The sequence below is a fragment of the Eptatretus burgeri genome, chromosome 14 (assembly GCF_056783735.1).
Source record: "Eptatretus burgeri isolate ZD-2024b chromosome 14, Ebu_testis_v1, whole genome shotgun sequence".
Classification (NCBI taxonomy): Eukaryota; Metazoa; Chordata; class Myxini; order Myxiniformes; family Myxinidae; genus Eptatretus; species Eptatretus burgeri.
Window position 1 is genome coordinate 18,349,912 of NC_140974.1, and position 27,251 is coordinate 18,377,162.

The 27,251-nt window shown below is 49.1% G+C and overlaps 1 long non-coding RNA gene across 1 annotated transcript in view; it reads right to left on the bottom strand.

Moving 5' to 3' along the window:
- Positions 1–1,047: 1,047 nt before the first annotated feature.
- Positions 1,048–27,251, bottom strand: part of LOC147012728 (uncharacterized) — a 40,559-nt gene continuing 14,355 nt past the window's right edge. Inside the window, exon 2 of the long non-coding RNA XR_015051045.1 lies at positions 1,048–1,698. This is a non-coding gene — a long non-coding RNA (uncharacterized LOC147012728). The remainder of the gene's footprint in view (positions 1,699–27,251) is intronic.

Below are 27,251 nucleotides of genomic sequence, written 5' to 3' on the forward strand. Positions count from 1 at the left end.
TTGTTACGTTGCGTCCTGATCCATTTTGTGTTCTAGCTCTTTCACTCGCCTCAACACTGTATACAAAACAAACAAACTCAGCTCAGCATTTGAGATTATGAAAAGGAAGTGAAACAAATTAATGGATAGGCTTGGAGAGACAATGTTCGCTAAAACAAAGTGTAGACTGTAGTTCGTATCAAATTGAACGAATACATTTACTGTCAGATTAATTAGGATGAAGGCTCCTAAAAGACCTTTAATGAGCAAACTGAAGGAGCAGGAAAGCAAGATGTTTTTTTTCTTCACATTATGGTTTGGTCCTATTTAGTCCCTACGATACTATTCAGTTGGAGGATTTGGGATAGCACTTCCTTTCAATAAGTAGCTATGTCCTTCCCAGTTGCCTTCAGAGCAATAGTGTGATCCGCTAATGGACTGCAGTCTCCTGTCTGCCAGTACAGGCACGGCAGGGGGGGGTTAGACCCTCCCCGAAGGTTATGGATGAGCCAGCTTGATTATCACCAAAACTCCATTGGCAACATGGTAATTTTCCTGAGAATCAGGCAACTTCAGGAATTTGGATGATACGAGTCTTCAAAACTTGGTACCTCGAGAAATTTAGATGATGGGAGTCTTTGACATGTTAGTAACTTAGTAATTCTCCTGTAAGCAATGTGAGACATAAAGAAAACCCAATTAAAAATAGCAATCGTGAAAAAAAATGTCTTCTGATAAATCAAAGCAACATTTCAAATATTTTCATATCCAACAACGTATGAATCACGGCATTGTGGTTTCACTGGCAAGTGATATCTTGCACTTTATAATATGGTAATGTCACATTTCTATTCAAATTTTAATGCTTCTTCGATAGACATCCTGGATAGTGCATAACGTACATTGATTACGGTACATCAATAGAAAAATGAAAATCACAAAATCATGACTGAGGACAGTGGGATGACAAATTAGCTATGTGTGCAAATTTACGTCATCCTGGTTTCACTCCCAGAAGGACAATGTGCTCTGTGATCTCAAAAGATAACAAGTGCTATAAAGCAGACGTGAACTTGCAGTGCTGTTTATTTTAAAATTACATCATCGCCATCAACGCCTGTTAGAGTATAAATTTTACAAATGTTCAGGCTACAGCAATATAGGCTCAGCCTCCAGCAATCTAAATCCAAGCTATTAGAGTAATCTCGGCCCATGCTACAGCAATCTAAATCCAGGCTACATGCAGCAATATAGGCCCAGACTAGAGCAATCTAAATCCAGGCTATAGCTCTGTAGGCTCAGGGTACAGCAATCTAAATCCAGGCTACATGCAGCAATATAGGCCCAGACTAGAGCAATCTAAATCCAGGCTATAGCTCTGTAGGCTCAGGCTACAGTAATTTAGGCCCATGTGACATTGCTGTGCTAATGATATAGTTCTCTAAACCTTTCAATTATTATATTGTTGCATCTGGAATTGTGTTGGCTTATTCCTGAATGAATATTCAAAAGCACACAAAGCATAAAGGCAGGATTACAAAATGTTTTCAAGAACCAGATATTACATTAAATGTAAGCAATTCCCCCATAGTTTGACGTATAGCAGTTATTTTCTGAAATATTGAGTTCCAAGTATGGCAGCACACATTGATATCTCTCTCCCAGGTCCATACTCTTCCTCCACCACAAGAGCCCATCATGTGCTCTCCACGTAGAGACCTTTGGAATCAGAAGATCAGAAACTTTATTTTTTCACCAAACTACTTACATACACTTGTGTTCGCAAACCATTGAATGCAAAACTTCCTTTTAGAAGAGCACAACAATTGTCTGCTTTGATTAAGGGATGTACTTCAATCTATGGAGTACAGGTAAACAACTTGCAGAAAGAAGAACGAATAATAGATCGAGTTGAAAAGAAAGATTCGGTGTTATAAGAGGAAGCACGATGTTAGTATCAAGAGAGGAGAAAAAAAAATATATCAAAAGAGATTAAGTTAATCCCACGTGAATTTCATTGATTTGGAGAACTGAATGTAATGAACTTTGAAGTGTGTTTGAGCTCACAATGCTTTCTGGCGTTATGACCACAATCCAATAATCCTCATGTATTTATATTTTCCCAACTAAATAGCTTGTGGGTCAGTGCAAAAGGGCTGCCTTCAGATGTCGTGTACAAACTGTCGCATTTGATGTTTCCCAGGAATCCCATAATGAGACCCTTTCGGGGGTGCAATAGGACTAATTAATTTTCATGAAAGTGCTAATGATCAAAGAGAAGGAGGAAGAATCATGCATAAACATCATTGCATTATTGTAGCTGATCTTCATGTAAATTGTTCCAGAAGAGTTGAAAACACATTTTATGCTGCGGGGGGGGGGGGGGGGGTTATAAATAACGTGGAATAGGTCTGTGTGTGTTGTTCCATGGCCATTTGTTGTATAAATGAGCTTTCGAGTCGTTAGAAATGAAACATTTTGCTTTCATTGGGCCACATATATTGCACCGAGACACTGGGAGCAGGTGTCCGGGGCACCCGTATGCCTAATGTCGGATTGCTGGTAATTTGGCAGAAAAAAAAAATCAAGGGAAGAAACAGTCACATCAGGAATGTTTCCTCGGCATGCTTTTACTTCATGCTTGCTGGGCTGTGAAATTGGCTTATTGTTTGGTTGCTTTAAAAATCCCACTGAAAAGGCCCAATTTGAGATTGGTGGCTTGGTACAGTCGGTGATGTGGATCCCGTTATGGATATAACTTTTTCTCCTTAAAAGGGTTCTGCCATGCAATGGCACGTTGATGTGATTAGGCATCCCAGAGCCAGTGTGTGCTCTTTCATAAAGTGATAAAAGTTTTACTGGTGATCGTTGTTGCATCTTCCGAATGTTGAGGTTCACAGCCTCTCTCGACTTAAGGCCATTGTCCACCACCTCTACCTAAAGCTACCCAGCCATTATATTCTTGTATCTGCCCATGGTTTCCACAGAAGACAGTGTATATATCAACGGTTCTTAGGCTATCACTCAACCAACTGATCACATCGCAATACATGGAACTACAAGGAACTTGGACACCTGGGAGGATGCTTCAAGAATATCACATTAAATCAAGGCATCAATTTAATTACTTAACTACACTGGTTGCAATGAGGGGGGTAGAGGACTGAGAAGGAGAATGGTGGGACATGCACAGGGACATCACCAGGATTTGGGGTGGGGTAGGGGGTGAGCGGGGTTGCTGGGTGAGGGATGAACAAACACCGACAGTACGGTAACTTTTTGACAAGACCCTCCTTTTTATCTCTCCACAAGAGCGAGGCTCATGGGAGAGCAAATACATCTCAATCACTACACCTGTATCCAATGAGAGAGTTCATAGAACACATTACCCCACGCTGTGTTGAGAAACAAGGACACGGGCAGGGTCTACGAGCGGCAAATTTGATTGGTCCTCATAAAGTAAAATGCTGTATTTTGCACAGGTCCTGCGTAACAGAAAGGTTTTGAAAGTGCCAAAAGGTGATTTCTGTTCTACAGTGTTCAAGTATATATTTCAATCGAAATAGAATAATGATTTTAAAGTTTAGAGAAAATGAAATTCCAGAAGCTTACCACTGTTGATGCAGTGTCTAATACACTACCTAATTGAACACGTTACATGAATTATTCATGACTGTTGCTTGACCTTTATGATGTTCTCAAAAACAATGTTTCCTGTTTGGAATGATTTTCAATATTGTTTCACTGCCAGACAGGCGGACAGAGTAGAAAATATTCTCACACTTCTCTCTGTGCATACATGATCGAGAGTAATTCAGAACCAAAGTACACAAGGATACACAAGGAAGCTAAAACACAGTAGGAGACTATTTTGCCCATTGTGCATGCGCCACATCACACCAGACCAATTTTATCCGTTAAAATGATGAAATTTAATTAGGGGAATGAGGGGAGGAATGTAGATGGAACAATGTGCTACACCCTGGGATAGCCAAACGGTGGCAAAATAAAAAGGGGAAATATAATAATAATAATATGAAAAGATAAAAGCAATTTTTAATGTTTTTTTTTTATTTATTTCCGGTGGGCGAAGGCGGTTCTTGGGTGAGAAGAATTGCTGAACTACAGGTTTGTTTTCCGATTTGTGTTCAAAATAAAACATTCAATTTAAATTTAGTTGTTCCTCGATCATAAACTGACTTTTGAAGACAGGACAGACAGAAATGAACCAATTGCTTCACCCCACTTTGTGCTTGGCATGCATGGGGTAATCACTCATCCATACACAAGCTACCTACCAGTCCTGCCATGCACCCCTATATCTGCAATGCATTTCAAGGTTTCATTGTCTGACTTTTTCACTTTAACCACTTTCATCATTAATTTCAAGCATGGTGGACAGAAAGTCACGTTGCCCCTTTGATTGATAAACCCAAGGGTTTGTTGATTGCATCGCTGTTATCCTGGCAGGAAATGATGTCTCCACATTCTGTGCAATGTCTTTCTAATCATTCCACGGTATTGGCCTAGAACACTGTGATAATAACGCCTTTCCATTTTTCTTCTTATCCAGACTACTACAGTAAATCAATTCTTCTTCTCCTCCTCCTCTTCCCTTTATAAGGGATGATGTCCAATGGCAGTAAGCTTCTGCCCCATCTTGATGATGATGATACACCTCCTCCTTCCTCTGTCCTCAACCGACTCCCTCCATTCTCCAACCACCCCTACCTTACGGATGTCCCTCCTCACACAACCCTCCCATCTCAACCACAGACTACCTCTTTTCCTCCTACCTTGCTCCCTCAACATATCCGCTCTCTTTGCCATTTTCTCTTTCCACATCCACCCCAAGTATCCAGCCCATCTCATTTCACTCATTGGCATTTCATCAATCTCCCCATCAAGCTCATCTGCACACCAATCTTCTCTCTCAATTCATCCATCCTTCTATTCACTCCCGCAATCCTGACCCAGTTGTTCTTGCAAACTTGCAGTCTCTGTTGTCTCTCTGTCAGTGCCCCTGTCTCCAGATCGTAAAGGTAGGCCAGCGTTCGTTACACACGACATCATAACTTTCCCTTTCAATTTCCTTGATATCTTCCTGGCTGCCATTAATCCCTCCACCTTCCTCCATGCATTTGTACCCATCTGAATCCTCCTTCGCTCCTATGCTTCAAACTTACCATCCCGGTCACTGTTCCTCCCAGATAAGCAAACCAAATTCCCTGTCTGATCTCCTTCCCATCGAATATGACTGTGTGAGAGGAGGAAGATATTAATTTATTTTTTCTGCTGCCAGACCCACATAACCTCAGTTTTCTCCATACTCATCTTTAGCCGATGTTTTTCAAAAGCCTACGTCCACTCCTCTCGTACTTCCTGCATCTCCTGCCCACTCTCCTCACTGAGTGGTCTGAGAGTGTTTCCCTGCCTCAAACTGATGTTGAAACTGAACTCCTCAGACATCCCAAGACCAACCAAAACTCTTCCCTTCATTCCCTTATAAATCCTTTTCACCAACATGACTTCTGCTTCTGGCACTCCCATCAATCTCATTGCTGCCATCACCATCTCTCTTGGAACGGTGTCATAGGCCTTCTCCAGGTCCACAAATCCCAATACCATCTCACCTTGCATCTCCATCCTCTTTTGCACCAGCTGTCTCAGCGTGAACATCCAATCTGCCATCCCCCTACCCTTTCTAAACCCTTGCTGCTCTTCTCCAATCTCAATCTCCACACTCTTCATTATCCTCCTGTGCAGAATCCTCTCCAGAACCTTCATGACATGACTGAGGAGCGTAATGCCCCTGTACTTCACCAGATCTTGAACATCACCATTCCCCTTCAATATCGACACAATTAATCCTGTCCTCCACTCTTCTGGAATTGAATCCTCCCTCATACATATGTTCAACAGCCTCTTCCTCCAACTGACTCCGACTACTGCTGTTGCAATTATCATCTCAGTACACACCTCAGCAATGCTTGGCGTTCTTCCCTTCTTCATCCTCTTCATTGCCGTCTGCACTTCCTCCTCTGTGATCTCAACCAACTCCATTTTCACCTCCACATAAACGGAAGCTCCAGCTTGCTGCTGCTTCCTTCCTGGTTCAACAGCTCTTTGACCTATCCTTCCCACACCTACAATACTGCCCCCTTCTCTGTCACTAGCCTCGGGTCACCGTCCTTAATCACTGCCCCCCTTCATGTCCTTACCATCCACATCCCTGTCACGAGCCAATTTATACATCATGTTCCTCCCACCATCCATTTCCAACTCCTTGTACTCCTCCATTTCCATATAATTCATTGCCTTATCCACAGCTCTCCTTGCTGCTTTCTTCTTCTGCCCATAAAGGTGCAGCAACCCTGCATCCGGCTGCCTCTCCCTATCATTGATCTTCTCTATCCTCTTCCAAAACTCCTACTTTTCATCAACTGCGTTCACGACCTCCTCCATCCATCATACCTGTACTGGTTTCTATCCCCCAACGATGCAACCTTTTCCTGACATCCTTCCACACAAAACTTCTGCAATTCCCCTAAACCCCTCTCCATACTTCTTCCACTCCTCCTCCAAACCTTCCGCTTCTTCACTAAGTTGATCATATCTAGCGCTCAACCTCTCCTTGTAGTCGATGAAGATGTTTCCCCTTCACTTCCCCCACCTCATAATCTTCTGAGCCCAGCTTATCAATCAATGCTGTACTTATAATATTTCTTGCTTTGGGAAACGACTAACGATTCAACATCATGGTTTGGATGAGGAAATCCCTATGATTAGGACATTAATATTACAACTTCTGCACGACAAGCTCTGGGCGACACAACTTTGTCGATCCGGTGGAACGTAGAGTAACACATGTCGATGGCGTTGCCTTGGTGAGTGTTGACCTTTCTCCCTTTATTTTTATACTCGTGTGGTGACTCACTAATTTTCTCAATAATTCATTAATTTTTCTAAACACGTGAACTCTGGTAGCCAATCAGTCGCATCTTTCCCAAGAGCCAATCGATTCACGGGATGTTCAAAAGGACGAGGGCTCATGGGAGTCAGTTGTTTGGTGACGACACCTTGGAAGCTCGCCCGCCTTCACGAACAAGCTTTTCTCATCCCGTCATGAGAGTCACGCAACTCGTCATTATTTTTCATGGTGACTTTTGGTTCGACTTTATCAAGACGATTGAGCGAAGTGCATTTCGTTTGTTTGGTTACACAACCACGACTGCTACGAACGAGTTTTCCTCTTCTGCTTGCCATTTTTCGACGCTATTCTGAAGCCGCAACGGCTCAGCGCCATTAAATCTTCCCTTCTTTACCAACCGCTGGAGAGACGCCGAAGGAGTAATCATTAGCCGGACTTCATCTACCATACGTCATTGCATTGTTAATACGAGTGTGGACCTGTACGTGCAAAAGAAAAAAAAAGAGGAACAATTGTGACGTCAATCGTAACGTCATAGCACCATGTACTGTCATTGGTTTGGTAAATAAATAGCCATAACTTGGGAACCACTTGTCCGATTAACATCAAACCTTGAAAAGGCACAACCACAGGGTCCCAGCAATATACCTGGCAAGTTTCAATTAGATCAGACCAGTGGTTGTCGAGAAACAGCGGTCACTCACACAGACACAGACACAGACACAGACACACACACTGCTGGAATTATAGATAAACGAGTACGTGCCCGTACGTGCAAAAAAAAAAAACTTTCAAACCGCGAGCCATAAACAACCATACAGCCGTATATTCGCTCTCGTATAACGACTGGATTGGGGCATTGTGTTTATCTATAAATGCACATAAGAAATCGAGAAATTATTAGAATACTGTTGTGGTTGACGAAATTCGCAAACCACCATTCAGGTCCCGTAGGTGAGATATCTCTGGAAGTATATGTGTAGTTAGCCCAAACCCGTTGTTTAGAGGGAATAAATGTCATTCATTCGGGCTGCAACCCTTTTAGATAGCCGTTTTTCTTTTACTATCTTTATTTTGGACCAACCGCCATTACTACCACCACAACCACCACCAACCGCATCTCGACAACCACAGCCACCTTCTCCAGAACCGCCTTCACAACATCCACCTTCTCCACAACCGCTTTCACACACCAACCACCAACCGCAACGCCGCTTCACAACAACCGCAACGCCGCTTCACAACAACAGCCACGACCCTTGCCGTCACATCTCGCTCTCGCAACCATCGCATCACCGCCATTCCCGCGCCGCTTGTGGGCACCGATCCTGGACTCGTACAGGGCGCGCACCGAGCAGCGGGTGCAAAAACACCAGCCTTTCCGAGAAATCGGATCAAGAACGATTCACGCCCACTTCTGTTCCGTCCTATCAGCGAGCGTGGGGCGATTTGGCCCCGCCTCCAGGTGCGTCGGAGTATAATCGCTATATGCAGATTCGCGGATCAAGGATCATTCACGCCCACTTTTCCTCTGTCCAATGGGGAGCGTGGCTCCGCCCCCGAGCGATTCCTGATCCAAAAATCTGCATATGATTTCTCCTCTCGCACTATAAAGCGCCGAGCACGGAGTAAATCGAGGCAGTTGGGGGGAGTTGGAGAGGTGTGGCAGCGGCAGTTGAGAAGAGTCAGTGAGTTGAGAGAGTCGAGCAGTTGGACGGAGTTGAGAAGAGTGGAGAGTTGGAGAGTTGTGGCGGCGGCGAAGGCAGTTGAGAGAGTGTCTGTCGGGGTCCGGGGAGGCTGGAGAAGCCAAGGATCTTTGTGGAGGTCGGCGCTCGTGTCAGAGTCGGGGAGCTGCGGAGAGGGGAGGCCGGTAACGCGACCGAGGTCGCGGTGGAGTCGCTCGTCGCGGGACCCAAGCCAGTGAGATATCCTCATTCCCCCGAGCATCAACAACCCCCTCCTGTTTCCCCCCGCGCTGAGATAGTGTGAGAAGGGGGCCCCGTTCCCACCCCATTCCAGGCAGTGCCAGCGAGGCCCGCGGAGTCGGGGCGCCGCCGCCATTTTGCGGCTCATTACCAGACGGGTTGGCTCGACGCGGTCTCGGCCCCAGGCCCGTCTGCCCCCCTTATCGATGAGGGTGGCCCCTTCCTTTTTCTTTTGCTTTGAGTATATGTGTTGTCGGCGCCGTCTGTGAAGTAAAACTGTATAAGTGTTGCCGTGTGCTCGGTAGTCGGTAGTAGATCTGCATTGTGTTTCTCTTTTACATTTGCTTCTTGTGCATTATTGTGGTGTTTCTTCTGTTGTTACATTTGCTTTTGTTGCATAATTGTGGTAATTGTATATGTGTGCTTTCCGTTTGCCGCGGAATAAATGTGCTTTATGTTGAACTGCTTTTTCCCGTTTCGCTTCGTCTTTTCTTTTATTGAATCTCCATCTTACTTCACGTAAAGGGTTGGTCGTGGGCTAAATACGCCCAATAATTAATCGAACCGTCGAGGTTGACGATAACACCGCTCGGTTATCCCGATAGTACGGAACGGGTCGCTTAAAGTAGCCCGTGTCCGAAGTCGACCTGCGGCGAGGTGCGATCGCCCGGTCTACCCTCCGTGTGGGTACTTAGGTAGGTCGAATTTGGCGAGCAACCCTATCCCACGCGGGGGGCCGATTGGCACGATCGTGGTGAGGCCGAAAGGCCCACCCGTGACTAGTTCCCGGCGTTAGTCCGAGAGGGTCACGACGGGATTGTCCGTCCGGTGGTGGGCGACGTGTCGCGATTCGAGTTACGTGGCCGCTCGCACGCCGGCGGGCGCGAATCAGCAACACTGGTGTCAGGAGTGGGATACAAACCCATCCCCCTCCTCGCGTCACTGGTGTCGGAGAGCGGGAAAACGGGCTCTCCTGTCTCCAGCTAAATTCACGGGAATCGGTCCAGGGGTGAGAGGAGCGACCCCCGATTCCCTCCAAATTACGAGCGATTCAAATTAACCCTTTACGAGAAATAAGATGACGTCTCAAGGCGAGCGGGAGCCGGGGGTATTAGAAATGTATATGTGTAGTAATGTAGGATCCATGGTCCAGGATGAAAACCCCGTGCAGGAAATGTTGGTTGTGCAGGAACACGAACATCCCCAACTGAACCCAGAGCCCGAAATAGGTGCGGCGGCGGCCGCGGTGTATGACACCTCCCCTCCCCCTCTCCACCAAAACCCCCGATCCTTGCCGAATCGGCTCAGCTGAGTGCACCCGACATGGCCCAGCTATACGCCATGCTGGCAGGAATCAGTGGGGACATGCACGAAATGAAAACAAAAATGGATACAAACACAAACGAAATAAAAGGCATGAACGAAAAGATGGATACAAACACAAACGAAATAAAAGGCATGAACAAGCAAATGAATGAAATGGAAACAAACATGAAGGAAGAAATGAAAGAGCTGCGGGGTGAGACGCAGAACATGGGCCGGAGCCTGCAGGCGGGCATGAAGGCCGTTACCAGGGAGTTTAAAATGGCGACTCCACGTGTGGGAGCGAACGAGCTGGGAGGGAGCGCAACGGCTGTCAGGCCCGCGGTGGAGGCGGGTGACAAAGTAATTCGGGAGACGTGTTGGGCGAGGGTCGTGACGGAAAAAGTGACGGTGACCGAGAGGGAAAAACTAATTGGGGTGACGGAGACGTGCACGAGGGAGATACCAAGGGAAGAGACGGAAATAATAGTTGAGACAAGAGATAGTAAAAGGGAAGAGGTGACTGAGTTGGCAGAGACACGGGAGATGGGAACGATAGAGGGAAGACTACACGATGAAGACAAGGTTAGAGACGCGCACACACACACACGGAGGTAGTGGAGGACAATGGGGGTGAGCTGGCGGACTGGGTCGAGACCCAGTGCGAGCAGCTGGATGGCCTCCTCCAGGAACGAGGGGAGGGAGTATGCCCCCTTGAAGCGAGTCATGACCAGGTGGGTTCGGTCGTGCTTTGCGAGGTTGAGAGGAGGAGTGCTGCGAACAGGTGCATGGAGAGCTTGGGGGGTATAGAGGCCCCGGAGACCCTTGTGGGGACACGAATCCCCAGTGTGGTTGTCCCGGTGTGTGTGGTGTCGAGGTGTGTGCCCACGAGTGTGGCGAAATGCGTGCTGCAACGCACGCATAGCGCGGGTGCAAGGGCGTGTGTGAGAGCGACCGGGTGGGTGACAAAGACCCCGTGTGTGGAAGCGACCCCGTGTGTGAGTGGTGTGGTGGTAAGTGTGCAGAAGATCGTGCTTTCCAGCATGCCGTGTGTGGATGAGGCACCGCGAGCGAGTGCCCCCGCGTGTGTGAGTAGTATGGTTTGTGTGAGGGAAATGGTACGAGTGAGTGAAAGGCCGCGAGTGAGTGGAGCCACGTGTGCAAGGGTAATGGCATGCGTGAGTGAGCGGCCGAGTGTGAGAGAGACAGCGTGTGCAAGGTCGCTGTGTGTAAGGGAGATGTCGGTGGGCATGTGAGAACATGCAGCCGCCTCTCCCGGGGCGAGTGCAATGGAATGGTGTGTGAGCGTTGTGACACGCAGGAGTGCGTGTGTTGAATGGAGACGACAACGGCGACAGAGGGACAAAAGCCGAGTAGCGGCTGTAGTTGTTTCGGGGACCGTGCCGGGTTCACCCAGCAGCGAGCGCGAGGTCCGTGCTGTGCAACGCACGAGCCCCCCACGTGCTCGCTTGCGAGAGTGAAGTCCCGGTCCGGAAACGCACGCGGTGAATTTGCCGATCCCGCGGACGGACAAATTTAGGCAGGATTATGGATTTGGACCGGACGGGTTCTCCACGCGGGCGTGTGTGTTGCGCTCCAACGGGCAGAGCATGTGTTCGCGTGGGGAACCCCTCGAGACGTGGGGCTTGTGTTTTTTTTTATGCGCACGGTGATGTCATGGCTGCACGTGGGGTTGGAATCCGGCAGGAGGGGTATCCCTGCCGGATGGTACCGTCCAAGGAGGGACGAGGTACACGTGCAGCTGCATGACGTCACGGGCAGGTGCAAAGTGCGCGAGCTGTGAATTGCGCGCTGGTGCTGCGCATGTGGGAAAAAAAAAAAGCAAGCCTCACTTTCGGGTGCACAGGATTCCCGGGCAAGGGGTGGAAGACCCCTTTACCAGGGCACAGGATGGAAACTAGTTAGGGGGAAGGGTTAGCATAGCTAGACCGGCTCCATGGGGCAGGGGTAAGTCCTCATGGGGCCCGTGGAATGGATTAGTTAGAGGGATTGTAGCGAGATTTAGGTTGGGAAATTGATTAATGGGATTATTTGGAGACAGTGACTGACAGTGAGTGTGTAGAGGGGACGTAGTTTAGCTACGTAGTGTTAAATGGAACGTGCTTTAGTGTAAGGGATGACGTGGGAGCACGAGTTAGTTAGGGGATGTAGATAGAAGGATGGCAGAGTTCAGCGGTGAGTGTGTCGAAGAGTTGGTGAGTGAAGTGGAAGCATGTGCTTGGTGAGTGAGTGAGGCCAGCGGGTCTGTGTGAGTGGAGCGAATGGGGAATGCATGGTGCGATGAGTGATTGGGGGGAGGAGTGACTCCCGCCCAAGGGACCCCGGGGTCAGTGTAGAGTGAGTTAGGGGGTTAGTTAAATTGAAAAATGGAGGTCGTTTTGTTGTTGGTGGGAAAGTAGGCTCAAAACCCATTTGGAGGGGTGCAGGAGCCCTGTTGACGGGCTCGGAGCGTGGCTGCGAAAAGTGAGTATCACTGAGTGGGTACCCCGGGCACCAGGCTAGTCGGCCGTGGTAGGCCAAGGGCCCATGGGGGGCCGGGATAGCGTAGTGGGCACGGGTGCGCCTGTTTGGTGCGGGGCCCGGGGCGCCATTAGCCGGGTGGGCAGTGTTGTGGGCACGGGTGACCCTCGGAAAGGGGCCCGGGAAGCCAGCCTGCCACGTGTGCGTTTCAGGGGAGGTGCCATGGGGGGCACTCCCGGTGTTAGGGAGCTGGTAGGCTCGGAGGCAGTGCAGTGCCCGGGGGTGCCATAGCTGGAGATTCAGCAGAGGGTCGTGCCTGCCAAGGGGAGCCACACGTCCCAGCCATGAGACCGTGTGAGGGCACGGAGAGAAAATTGGGGGGCGAGGCCTGAAATTGTGAGGACACCAACACGGGCGACGGGAATCTGGGTTGTTAGAACCAATAGTTTAAGCGAGAGGCGCTTGTTGAAGCCCCGGGGTAGTTTAACAGTTAAATGGTTAGGGTAGATTAGGAGATGTACCCCTCCGCACCATCCATCCCCTCGCTCTCGTTGTGGGCCGCTGGACCCACTTTGTGTTATAGATCGCTGAACTCTGGGGAGGCCATCCTGAGGCTTCGTTGGGCCTCGACACAGGACGCTAGCTCCCCCTTATTCCCCTCCGGGAAGGGAACGTAGGGGTTGGGAGTAGGCTAGGAGACAGGATAGGTTAGTCGAACAAGGACAGTAAAGGGGGTTAGGGGACGATTTATAGTGGAGAAGTAAACATAAAAACAACAACAAAAAAAAGTTGGGGCTAAATTGGTTTTGGACAAATTAAGGGAGTGGGTATAGACAGTGACAGGCAAAGGCGATAGGTTGGGAGGGACACCGTAGGGTAGGTCCGAGCCCGCCTTCCAAGTGGCCAGCACCACCGCACTCCCTCCACCAACCTCCACTGAACGGCGAAGGCTGGCCAGCTTCATCGGCAGCTGTTGTTTTGCTGCAAGGCCTGTGCCGGCTGGATCGGCTGCAGCTGCTGTGCTGCAAGGCCTGTACCGGCCGGATCGTCTGCAGCTGTTTTCTGCAAGGCCTGTGCCGGCCAGTTCATCTGCCGGCTGTGTTTGCCTGCAGCGGCCTTGTTCTGCAGGCTGTGTTTGCCTGATCACCTTTGCCATGCCATGCCCACTGCCCCTGTTCACCAGCCCTGTTCAATTTTTGCTTTCCCCCCCCCTGTTCATTGCCATGTGCGCCAGGATCAGAAAGCAACAGTTTGCAAGCTGCGAGAACTGCCCTGTTGGCAGCTGCAACACGAGGCTGCAGTGGCGGCCCGTGCACCGTGTTTGCGTCCATCCATTCATCCATCCATTCGTTGTGTTCATTGCGTGTGCCACTTGAGCTGGCACGGAGACTGCGTTTGTGCAGCCCATGCACCGTTGTGGTTCACTGCGTTCAGTTCAAAAGGGAAGGCCTTGGACTGCGAGTGAGCAGCCGGCCACATTCCCCGTCACCTGCATTGTTTGAGCCAGAGACTGCATGCGAGCAGCCTGGCTCCCTGCTAACTGCTTTCTTTTTGCAGAGTTCATTGATCCTGGGCCATGGTTTAGTGTAAAATTTGTAAGTTAAGGTTAAGATGTACTGTAAATATGAGTGCGCCCCCGGCATGTCTGTCCTAGCGCGGCAATTTTATTTAAGTCGTCTGTGTGAGTGAGTTTGTTTAGGTAGTTACTCAGCCCTCAGGTTATTTATTTTGGGGACACGAATACCATGAATGTCGCACTCAGGGATCCGTAGGTAAAATGTACTAGGGGAGAACTACACATGATGGCACACGAAAATTTGACGACTCGGGACGAGTCTGTAAAAAGGGGAGGGGGTAGTGTTGTGGTTGACGAAATTCGCAAACCACCATTCAGGTCCCGAAGGTGAGATATCTCTGTAAGTATATGTGTAGTTAGGCCCAAACCCGTTGTTTAGAGGGAATAAATGTCATTCATTCGGGCTGCGACCCTTTTAGATAGCCGTTTTTCTTTTACTATCTTTATTTTTGACCAACCGCCATTACTACCACCACAACCACCACCAACTGCATCTCCACAACCACAGCCACCTTCTCCAGAACCGCCTTCACAACATCCACCTTCTCCACAACCGCTTTCACACACCAACCACCAACCGCAACGCCGCTTCACAACAACCGCAACGCCGCTGCACAACAACAGCCACGACCCTTGCCGTCACATCTCGCTCTCGCAACCATCGCATCACCGCCATTTCCGCGCCGCTTGTGGGCACCGATCCTGGACTCGTACAGGGCGCGCACCGAGCAGCGGGTGCAAAAACACCAGCCTTTCCGAGAAATCAGATCAAGAACGATTCACGCCCACTTCTGTTCCGTCCTATCAGCGAGCGTGGGGAGATTTGGCCCCGCCTCCAGGTGCGTCGGAGTATAATCGCTATATGCAGATTCGCGGATCAAGAATCATTCACGCCCACTTTTCCTCTGTCCAATGGGGAGCGTGGCTCCGCCCCCGAGCGATTCCTGATCCAAAAATCTGCATATGATTTCTCCTGTCGCACTATAAAGCGCCGAGCGCGGAGTAAATCGAGGCAGTTGGGGGGAGTTGGAGAGGTGTGGCAGCGGCAGTTGAGAAGAGTCAGTGAGTTGAGAGAGTCGAGCAGTTGGACGGAGTTGAGAAGAGTGGAGAGTGGGAGAGTTGAAGAGTTGTGGCGGCGGCGAAGGCAGTCGAGAGAGTGTCTGTCGGGGTCCGGGGAGGCTGGAGAAGCCAAGGATCTTTGTGGAGGTCGGCGCTCGTGTCAGAGTCGGGGAGCTGCGGAGAGGGGAGGCCGGTAACGCGACCGAGGTCGCGGTGGAGTCGCTCGTCGCGGGACCCAAGCCAGCGAGATATCCTCATTCCCCCGAGCATCAACAACCCCCTCCTGTTTCCCCCCGCGCTGAGATAGTGTGAGAAGGGGGCCCCGTTCCCACCCCATTCCAGGCACTGCCAGCGAGGCCCGCGGAGTCGGGGCGCCGCTGCCATTTTGCGGCTCATCACCAGACGGGTAGGCTCGACGCGGTCTCGGCCCCAGGCCCGTCTGCCCCCCTTGTCGATGAGGGTGGCCCCTTCCTTTTTCTTTTGCTTTGAGTATATGTGTTGTCGGCGCCGTCTGTGAAGTAAAACTATAAGGGTTGCCGTGTGCTCGGTAGTCGGTAGTAGATCTGCATGTGTTTCTCTTTTACATTTGCTTCTTGTGCATTATTGTGGTGTTTCTTCTGTTGTTACATTTGCTTTTGTTGCATAATTGTGGTAATTGTATATGTGTGCTTTCCGTTTGCCGCGGAATAAATGTGCTTTATGTTGAACTGTTTTTCCCGTTTCGCTTCGTCTTTTCTTTTATTGAATCTCCATCTTACTTCACGTAAAGGGTTGGTCGTGGGCTAAATACGCCCAATAATTAATCAAACCCTCGAGGTTGACGATAACACCGCTCGGTTATCCCGATAGTACGGAACGGGTCGCTTAAAGTGGCCCGTGTCCGAAGTCGACCTGCGGCGAGGTGTGATCGCCCGGTCTACCCTCCGTGTGGGTACTTAGGTAGGTCGAATTTGGCGAGAAACCCTATCCCACGCAGGGGGCAGATTGGCACGATCGTGGTGAGGCCGAAAGGCCCACCCGTGACTAGTTCCCGGCGTTAGTCCGAGAGGGTCACGACGGGATTGTCCGTCCGGTGGGCGACATGTCGCGATTCGAGTTACGTGGCCGCTCGCACGCCGGCGGGCGCGAATCAGCAACAATACATTAAGTCATCACTATCCGGAAGTGGTGCGTGCCCGTACGGAATGTTCACATGCATTCCACGAATTATCACTTATATTGAAGTGACAACTGTTGTGATACTTCCACACACAGAGTTAATTAAAATCCAAATTAAAATCAAGTTTACCTTCCTGTCTTTGCTTGCCATGACATTTGCTGCCATTGACCATTGCCACTCCTACGCCACGGGAACTAAGGTGCCGATCCCCATCGTAACCGGCACGGCACGTGACGTCATCATAGGCCGGCCGCGCATCGGCCTACGCGAAGTTTAGTCCTCACTGTCCGGAAGTTCGCATATCGCAGTTACGATTATTGGCAATTAAGTTTTAATGGCCAATTATTCAATTAGCGCCAACGTATTTTGCCTTTTTGCAATGCCATCGCAAGGGAAAATACAAAGAGAAGAGAAGAGAGAGAGAAAAAACATACGTACAAAAAAAAACGTACGTACAAAAAATAAATTACTTTCAAACAAATACACAGCCTGTTCTTTCGCTCTCATAAACGACGACTGGATTGGGGCATTGTGTTTATACATAAATGGGCATAAGAAATCGAGAAATTATGAGAATACAATCATCTCTATCCAGAAGTCCGTACGTTGTAACCTGTAGTGGGGAATGTGGCTGAGGTTCTCCTTCCCATCGGCCACGCCCACGCAGCAACGTGTCTTCTCATTGGTTGGTAAATAAATGGCCGCATCAACGTGTCTTGTCATTGGTTGGTAAATAAATGGCCATAACTTGGGAAGCACTTGTCCGATTAATATCAAACCTTGAAAAGGCACATCGTCAGGGCCCCAGCAATATACCTGGCAAGTTTCAATTAGATCGGACTTGTGGTTGTCGAGAAACAGCGGTCACAGACACACACACACACACACACACACACACACACACACACACACACACACACACACACACACACACACACACACTGCTGGAATTATAGATAGATGAAAGAGATTTCTCTTATTCTGGTTTAAGCATCATCATCATCATCTTAACCAACATGCTGAAAGGGTATACTCACCACACTCACTTTATGTCCACATGGATCTCATTTCAACAAGCTTATTTATACTGAGACGTCCGGGCATCAGACGGTCTTAAGGAGATCGTGCTTTGGACATTCTACTTGTTACATATGCAAAACTAGAACAGCACTCGGTAGAGCGCATACTTCCGACAGGTTCAACAGTTTACATTTTGCATCCCACTGAATTGTTGGATCAGCATTCGAACCTCAACCAAAATCGAATCGGCTTGTTCTGGTCACTTACCCCATTCATCCACCAAGTTTCGTCCGAATCCATCCACAACTTTTTGAGATATCGTGCTACATATCGTTTTTGGCCCTCTCTCTCAATGATGAAGAATCACTGAAAACATTCTAGTATCTGGATCCGGATCTACTCCGAAATCGAATCGATTCGTCCTTGTCACACATCCAACCTGCCTGTCAAGTTTTGTCCAACTCTGTCCATAACTTTTTGAGATATCCTGCTCACAGACAGACAGGGGCGAAAATATCCATCTTCGGTGGAAGAGGTAACGAGGAAGAGTAGTTGGGAGAAATGTGGGAGGGCTGATGAGAAATAAATAATATAATTTATAGAAATAATGGTCAGTAAGGAAAGGAATTGAAGTTGGAGCATATGGAGAAGGGGGAGAAAATGGAATGAAGTTTGAGAGGAAGATGGATATGGACAATTTATGGGACATATAGATGGAGATTCCTTCATTTATCAGACATAATATGTAGATTTTTGCCAACTCCTGCTTTATGTTCACATATAAACTGTGGTATCCTGTGGTATTGCAATAGCACAAAGTAGAAAAGATTTTGTGTGTGTATTGATGTTGTGGATACAGCTACAGGTAGTCAGACAGGATGGTGGAGAGGTCTATTCTGCGTTCCACTCTCGAACCGACTATGAAACCGTCAGATCGGTGCTTCGCAGGTAAGGCGTTGCATCACAAAGAACGCCATACCTCGGACAGACGTTAAACCGGGTGTCTCACTCGCTCGCATCAGTTGATGTATTTTAACATCTCACAGTATCCCTTGCGAAGAGGAGAGTTATCTCTTTGGAATCAATCTAATGCTACTCTTACCCTTTAGCAATGGTCGGAGACCCTAAATCTCATATGAGAAGTTGACACCATATCCGTGGACTAGGGCGTAGCCAGGCTGAGGCAGACGAGGCGGTTTCCTCGTCGCTCATTTCCTGAAATATGATCTGGCCTGAGCCCTCTGGCCATCTGAGCTCCCTGGGGAGTAAACTCTCAAAGCTACCCGGCAGTGCTCTGAATACTCTTATCTCCACTCCTATGACAACACCAAAGTAGGACAGTTCACCTCTTTTCGCCTCATCGCCGTTGGACCTCTGGCTACACCCTTGCAGTGGACGTATCTCAAGCATTGAACACAGTTTAGCATCCTACTCTGTTTGTCAAGCTTGCAGACTGGCACACAAGACCGCCTTCATACCCATCTCTGTGACTTCCTCCTCTCACAAGTCATCCATGTGTCAATTCAGCACTCTCCTATTTCAGAGGAGGCATGAGTGCATCAACGTAGTGACTGCCGGGGCACTGTCTTGTTCCTCAACCACATGAAGGACCTCTCCGATGCTCTGGGAGAATCCTTTCCTTTTTGTGGATAACTCCACAATGTGTTAAACAAAACCCTATCCCACTGACAGGCAGAGGGTAACTGCATCATTCTTTGCTGATCTGGATTCGATTCAATGTTCGTCTGACAATTGGAACAGCTTTCAATCATGGCAAACGTCAGCGTCACCCTGGAAGGACTGCTAAACTAACCCACCTAACTATTTACGTGGTCAGCCACTGGAAGAAGTTCAGTCTTTTGAATTGCTCGGCCTCACCATCAGCCATGACCCCACTTGGGCTGACCATATTGCAAAGCTGGCATCCATCGCCAGTCACAGACTGCTCCCGTGCCATCTACCACCCTACCCACAATCTTTTCCCCCCATTAACCCAGCCGCCACTGCCTCACTGTCAGTTCGTTGCCTTCATATGCTATGTCACCTTTCTCTTCCATGTGTCTCATTCTTGTTTCGTTTTTATTTTCCAAATCTTCTTTGTTGCAGCTCTACTCAAAGGGCTCTTCTCTTTTTTTGATGTCCGCTAAACCTCGGACAACCTCCAATTGTCGCTCATATGTCGTGACATTTCCAGTAGGTGTCAATTTCTCTGCAACTTCTTTCCCACTCTTGTTGCTCCGACGATATCACTGGTGGGATGTTGATTTTATTCAGATCCCAGGCAATCTTCCTTTCATATTTCTAGGTATTTTACCACTTTAAATGTAGTTCTAAATTACTTAGATCAAAGTCATTCGATACTGACCCTTCAACTAGCAATGCCATATTTTCCTTCATAGAAACTTTCTGATTACTGTCTGGTTGGAATATTCTTTCTTGGTTTTTTTTGTTTGTTTGTTTGGATAAAAAGTCGAGGCTCGTGGAGGAGCAAAAATATAGACCAGACCAAGGACGCAACAGAACAAAAGGAAAAGAGAGAGAGGGGAAAACACCAACAGTCGCATTGAGGGACAAAATGGAGGGAGACTTGGACAAAAATATGAGATGTGGGGAAGATTTGAGGGGTAGGGGAGGATGCATGTGGTGGACAAGTTGAATAAAACGAAAGTAATTTTCCCATGAGAAACCATGTAATCGGTGGAGGTTGTGCGTCAGGACTTGGGTGGATGGGAAACACTGACAGAGGGGGAGAGAGAGAGAGAGAGAGAGGGGAGAGAGAGAGAGAGAGAGAGAGAGAGAGAGAGGGAGGGAGAGGGGGGGAGAGGGGGAAGGAGAGGGGGAGAGTGAGGGGAGAGAGAGGGGGAGAGAGAGGGAGAGAGAGAGGGAGAGAGAGAGGGAGAGAGAGGGGGAGAGAGAGAGAGGAGAGAGAGGGGAGAGAGAGGGGAGAGAGAAGGGTGGGAGAGAGGGGGGATAGAGGGGGAGAGAGAGAGGGGAGAGAGAGAGGAAGAGGGAGAGGGAGAGGGGGAGAGAGAGGGGGAGAGAGAGGGGGAGAGAGAGGGGAGAGAGAGAGAGAGAGGGAGAGGGAGAGGGAGAGGGAGAGGGAGAGGGAGAGGGAGAGGGAGAGGGAGAGGGAGAGGGAGAGGGAGAGGGAGAGGGAGAGGGAGAGGGAGAGGGAGAGGGAGAGAGAGAGAGAGAGAGAGAGAGAGAGAGAGAGAGAGAGAGAGAGAGAGAGAGAGAGAGAGAGAGAGAGAGAGAGAGAGAGAGAGTCACTTATACATTCAAAGAAAATAAAATTAAACCGTAAGATGGTGATATAGCTCGCTTACTTTTCACAAAATAAAATTAAACCTTGAACCGTAAGAGCCATTGTAAGGAGGAATGGTCAGTTCGAACCAAAAATTTCCTCCCGTACAAGTATGGGTGGAAATGGCTCACAGCAGACAGCATGGCCAATAGCTCCTTGCGGGTGATGTAATAATTTTGTTCGGGCCTACTCATGGTCCGAATGTAATTCGTGATCACTCTTTCCACGCCCCCTGTGTCTGAGACAAGACTGCACCCAATCCTTCCTGGCTTGTATCCGTGTCCAGGGTATACATCCCGTCATCGGTGGGGTACGCTAACAAGGGTGTGGATGTCAAACACCCCTTTAATTTGAGGAAGGCCTGATGGCATTCCCCCGTCCAATTAAATCTCGACCCCCTCTCTGTAAGCCGGTGAAGGGGTCTGGCTATGTCCGCAAATTTCGCCACAAAGCGCCGGTAGTAGGAGCAGAGACCCAAAAACCCCCGTACCTGCTTGACATTACGAGGTACGGGCCACTCCTCTACCGCTGTAATTTTACCTGGGTCGGTTTTTACTCCATCGCGGCCTATCACGTGTCCGAGATAGGCCACTTCCTTTGCGAACAAAGTACATTTCCCCGGGCTCAACTTCAACCCTGCCTGCCTGAGGCGCCCAAACACCTGGTCCAAATTAGCTATTGCCTGGGAAAATGTTTTAGCATGTACCATGACGTCATCCAGGTACACCAGGCATGATTGCCATGGCATGCCGCCCAGCACATGCTCCATCAATCTCTCAAAGGTGGCGGAGGCGTTGCACAAACCGAACGGCATCACAGTGAACTGATACAGTCCCTTCCCTGTAGAAAATGCCGTTTTATCCCTCCCCGTCTTATCCATCTCCACCTGCCAATACCCACTCTTGAGGTCCAAAGTTGAGAACCATTTAGAGCCTGCAACGGCGTCGAGGATATCGTCAATTCTAGGCAGGGGATAGGAGTCTTTGAGTGTCACGTTGTTAAGCTGGCGATAGTCCATGCAGAAACGCGTGGTCCCATCCTTCTTTTTTCCAACATAACCGGTGACATCCAAGGACTTCCCGCGGGCTCAATGACACCAGCATTGAGCATCTTTTCTACCTGTTCGTCAGTTTCCTCTCTCTTGCTCCAAGGGAGCCTTCGAGCGGGTTGACGGACAGGCCGAGCCCCATCGGTGTGAATCTGATGTTTCACCAGGCCCGACGTCCAATATCCTCGGTTGACAAGGAGAAGATTTCTATCTGTCGGTTGACCAGTTTGTGTAAGGCTTCCCACTGGGCGTCCTCCAAATGTACACTACTCCGATTTACCATCTCGCAAATGGAATCGGGCCAATTCCTATCAGACTCTGGAGACCCCCTCTGGGGCCGGTCCGACTCGATGTTATTGTCCCCCAGCTCTGCGACTCGTTCCACTGGGGTGCAATCTGCCACCTTCGTGCCCCGTCCAATAGTGCATGGTTCCGTGCTTACATTTATTACCCTGACGGGCACAATAGGCCCGGGATAACGTTGTGGAAATGCACAGATCAGGGGATGGGTATAAAAAATATTTCAATGGACTTGAATATCCCTTGGAGCACAGTCAAGACAATCATTAAGAAGTGGAAGGCGTATAGTACCACCAAGACCCTGCCTCAATCAGGCCATCCATCAGAAGGCGTATGGTACCACCAAGACCCTGCCTCGATGAGGCCGTCCATCAAAATTAGATGAGAAAGCAAGGAGGAGACTGGTCAGAGAGGTCACCAAGAGGCCAATGGAAACTTTGAGCTGCAGGCCTTTTAATATGGTAAAGACTGGTCACTGTGCATGTGGCAATAAGATTCCAAGCACTCCACAAGTCTGGCCTGTGTGGTAGGGTGGCAAGAAGGAAGACATTACTCAAAAACGCCCACCTAGAGTCCCGTTTGAGGAATGCATAAAACCTCTCCAGAGATTCTGAAGCCATGTGACAAAAAGTTTTGTGGTCTAACGAAACCAAGATGTAACTTTTTGGCCTAAATGCAAAATGTTACGTTTGATGCAAACCCAACACAGCACATCATCCAAAGAACACCATCGCTCCTGTGAAGCATGGTGGTGGCAGCATCATGTTATGGGGATGTTTCTCATCAGCAGGGACTGGGGCACTTGTCAGGATAGAAGGGAAAATGGATGGAGCAAAATACAGAAAAATCCTCTGAAAACTGCTGCCTTCTGCAAGAAAGCTGAAATTGTAATGGAAATTCACCTTTCAGCACGACAATGACACAAAGCACACAGCCAAAGCTACACTGGAGTGACGAAGGAACAAAAAGATCAATGTCCTTGAGTGGCCCAGTCAGAGCCCCGACCTAAATCCAATCCAAAAGCTGTGGCACGACTTTAAGATCGCTGTCCATAAATGCTCCCCACATAACTTGACTGAACTTGAAAATATTTTGTCCAGAAGAATGGGCAAATATTGCCCAATCAAGGTGTGCAAAGTTGGTAGAGACCGATCCCAACAGATTCACAGCTCTAATTGCTGTCAACCTTGCTTCCACCAAGTATGAACTCAGAGGGCTGGACACTGATACTACCAAGATATTCTCGTTTTATATTTTTAATTAATTTTCTGAAATTTGTAGAATTTGTGTTTCACTTGGAAGTTGTGGGTTATGATGTGTCAAAGTTTAAAAAATTCTGATTTCATGCAATTAATTCCAGGCGATCAGGCAACAAAATGGTGAAAATTTTGAAAGGGGGTCAGGTCAGGTCAGGTATGGGAGCATGTGCCAGAACAGCGCGTCGCTGCGTCCACTTTCCGCCGGTACTCCAGGGGCCTCCGTCTGGCCATCCCCCAGGCAGATGCCAGGCCCATCCCCATCTCCTTGAGATGATGGTCAACCTGTTGCAACCAAGAGGCACGTGGTCGACCCACTGGCCTCCTCCACTCATGAGACTCCCTCGCTGAGAGAATCTGGTGAGCAGGATCAGAGTCAGGAAAACGAGCCACATGTCCATACAGCCGCAACTGACGCTCACGGACTATGCAGGTAACAAATCTGATCCGAGTCTCTCTCAGCAACCGCTCGTTGGACACAAAATCCGACCAGCGACAGCCAAGGATTCTCCGAAGAGACCTGGTACCAAAGGAATTAAGTCTCCGTCTCAGATCCTTGGTCAGAGTCCAAGTCTCGCACCCATAGAGCAAGACTGGAAGTACCAAGGACCTGAAGACTCGGACTTTCATCCTCCCGCACAGGTACCGGCAGCGCCACACCCCATGATCCAGTGAATCCATGACTCCCCAGGCCCGACCCAGACGTCTATTGACCTCTGACTCGCAGCCAGCAGAGACATGAATATCACTGCCAAGGTAAGTGAATCTCTCCACGACCTCAACATCCTCACCACAAACAGACACAGACAGGACAGCAGCATCCAAGATGTCACCGAAAGCCTGGATCTTAGTTTTGACCCAAGAAACCCGTAATCCCAACAGCTCCGACTCCTCATTCAGCACCTCGAGGGCCCCCAAGAGGATGTCTAAAGTCTCCGCAAAGATGACTGCATCATCTGCAAAGTCAAGGTCCGAGATCTTGACATTCCCAAATGACGCACCGCAACTTGATCTCTCCGACATCCTCCCTAGAATCCAGTCCATACAAGTGCTGAAAAGTGTGGGGGCAAGTACACATCCCTGACAAACTCCAGTAACAACTGGAAATAAGTCAGAGATGGTACCACCACACTTCACAGCACTCTCAGTACCAGAGTAGAGTTCAGACATCAGATCGATCAGTTTTGGTGGCACCCCACGAAGACCAAGAATCCTCCAGAGGACATCCCGAATTCACTGAATCGAACGCTTTACAGAGATCAACATAGGCTGCAAGCAGCCCCTGCCGAAACTCTCGTCTGCGTTCGGTGAGGACATGAAGTGCAAGGATACGGTCAATCGTTGACCTCTTTGGTGTAAAGCCTGACTGCTCTGGACGCTGGTGCTCAAGCAGATGGTGGCGAACCCTATCGAGAATTATCCGAGCAAAGACCTTGCCCGGCACTGAGAGCAGCGTCACCCCTTGGTAGTTGTTGCAGTCTTGGCGATCACCCTTCCCTTTCCAGAGGGGGACAACAAGGCCCCTCTTCCAGTCAGTTGGGATTATGCCTGTGTTCCAGGCAGAGTAGAAAACTGCATGCAACGACACGAGTGCAGCATTTCCACCAGCCTTGAGAAGTTCGGCATGGATGCCACAGATCCCTGGAGCTTTGCCCCGTTTCAACTGGTTCACCGCAGCCCGTGTTTCCACAAGCGTAGGTGGACTACAGTTGATTCGAGGGTCAGCAACAGGGATTGTAACACCCTTGACGTCCAACTCGACAGTTGAGGGATCAGCCTGGTACAACCGCTCAAAGTAACCGGCCCAGCAGGCCTTCACTTCAGACTCCTCTGTCAAGAGCTTACCACTCTCTGCTCGAACTGTAGTGCTCCGAGGGATGAGCTTGGATGAACGTAATGCGCGAATTCCCCTGTCATCCACAGGTGATGCTCTACCCCCTCACAGATTCCTCGCACATAGGCCCCCTTGTCCACCCTCAGTGCACGTACAGTTTTACGCCTCAGCTCCCTGAACAGCTCAGCTCTGCCATTCAGCCTGGCCCTGCGACTCTGGTCAATGGTATTCAGTGTCCCTTGAGAGACAAAATTCTTCTTTGCCCTGCGGTGAGCTCCAAGGCATCCACCGGCAACATCAAGGACGGTGGTCTTGAAGGCGCTCCACAACTCTTCAGGACCCCCCAAAGCACCCAGACCCCCCAAGTGTCCACTCAGCCTGTTCGCAAACTCCTCAGCTACTCTCTCATCCCTGAGCTTGGCAACATCCAGCCTCGGCTGGGATGGTACCATTCTCCAGGATTTAAGGTGCAGCTTTAGAGTTGGTACAACAAGCCTGTGGTCAGTATTGAGGAACCGGTAGACCCTGCAGTTCTGGATCATCCTCCAACGACCGTCAATGAGGACATGGTCAATCTCCTTTGCCACACTGCCAGCGTTGGAATACCAAGTCCAGCGATGAGCTTGTGGGCGCTGAAACCATGAACCAGCCACCCTAAGTCCATGACTTCTTGCAAAGTCAAGGAACTTAGTGCTATTCTGGTTCATAGTTCCTGACCCATGGGGACCAACACACACCTCATAACCGTCCCTATCAGTTCCAGTCGATGCATTGAAATCCCCCAAGACTAGAAGTGTATCTCGTCTGGGGCACTGATCAACCACAGACTCGAGTGTGGCGTAGAATGCATCCTTCACGGTGAGATCACTTGCCTCAGTCGGAGCATAAACAGAGACCAGGGAAATGACACCTAAGGAGTGACGAATCCTTAATCTCATAATACGCTCGTTGACCGGTGTTACCTCAATTATCATTGGGGTAAGCTTATTGGACACAGCTACAGCAACTCCTTGGGTATGGTAACCATCAGAGCGACCAGACCAATAGTAGGTGTAACCACCCACCATTATCTCGCCGCAATCCGGTTTCCGAACCTCAGAGAGAGCTGCAATCCCGATGTCCAAACGCTTGAGCTCAGATGATAACAGAGACAGGTGATCATCCTCTCTTAGGGATAGGAAATTCCAGGCACCCACCCGAAGGGACCGCCTCAGGTTAACCCAAGGAGACCGCCGTCTGGTGGACGACACCTCAGCACCACTCCGACACACTCTCCCGCAATCTGACCCAGGGATGTTACCCCATGGTTTCCCTCCTATCAAAGATTGGGGGTCCCGAAGGCTTTGCCCCAATCCCGTCATCCGGTGAGCTGCCCTGCGAAGGGAAGCTGCACAGGAGGTACTCCCACTGAGTGGGTTTTCAGATTTTTTTGCGTTTTTGCGTTTTGCGGAATGAAGGGTTTTACGGTGGCCGGAGTGCAAATCCTGCCACCAACCTCCTAATAAGAAGTGACCCAACTGCAGGAGGACGTCCGCAGACACAGTTGGGCACTAGATATGGATGGCCGTTAGCTCACAAGGAGCTCCTCCGCCCTTTGACAGGTTTTGTTTTTAATCCTGCTGGGTGTCCATATCCAAACACCCTCCTCACCAGAAAACCTGGTGGGGGAGACGGTTTAGTCGCCGACAACCCGACCATGGAACAGGTTAGTACAGGTTTACATGGTACCTGTAGCAGGTCACAGATCGAACCTGACCTGACAGAATTTGTAGAATTTGTGTTTCACTTGGAAGTTGTGGGTTATGATGTGTCAAAGTTTAAAAAAATTCTGATTTCATGCAATTAATTCCAGGCGATCAGGCAACAAAATGGTGAAAATTTTGAAAGGGGGTGTAGACTTTCTATCGACATGTCACCCCCACCTTACTCTATTGTTTCCCTAATGTGCCATATTTGATAAGTTGGCCCATGTTATTGTTTTGAAGCATGGGATGAGGTTGCTAAGCAGCATTTACACACAATTTGCTGTTTAAACACAAAACTGAGATAATTTCTGCATTCCCTTTGCTTTTCATTA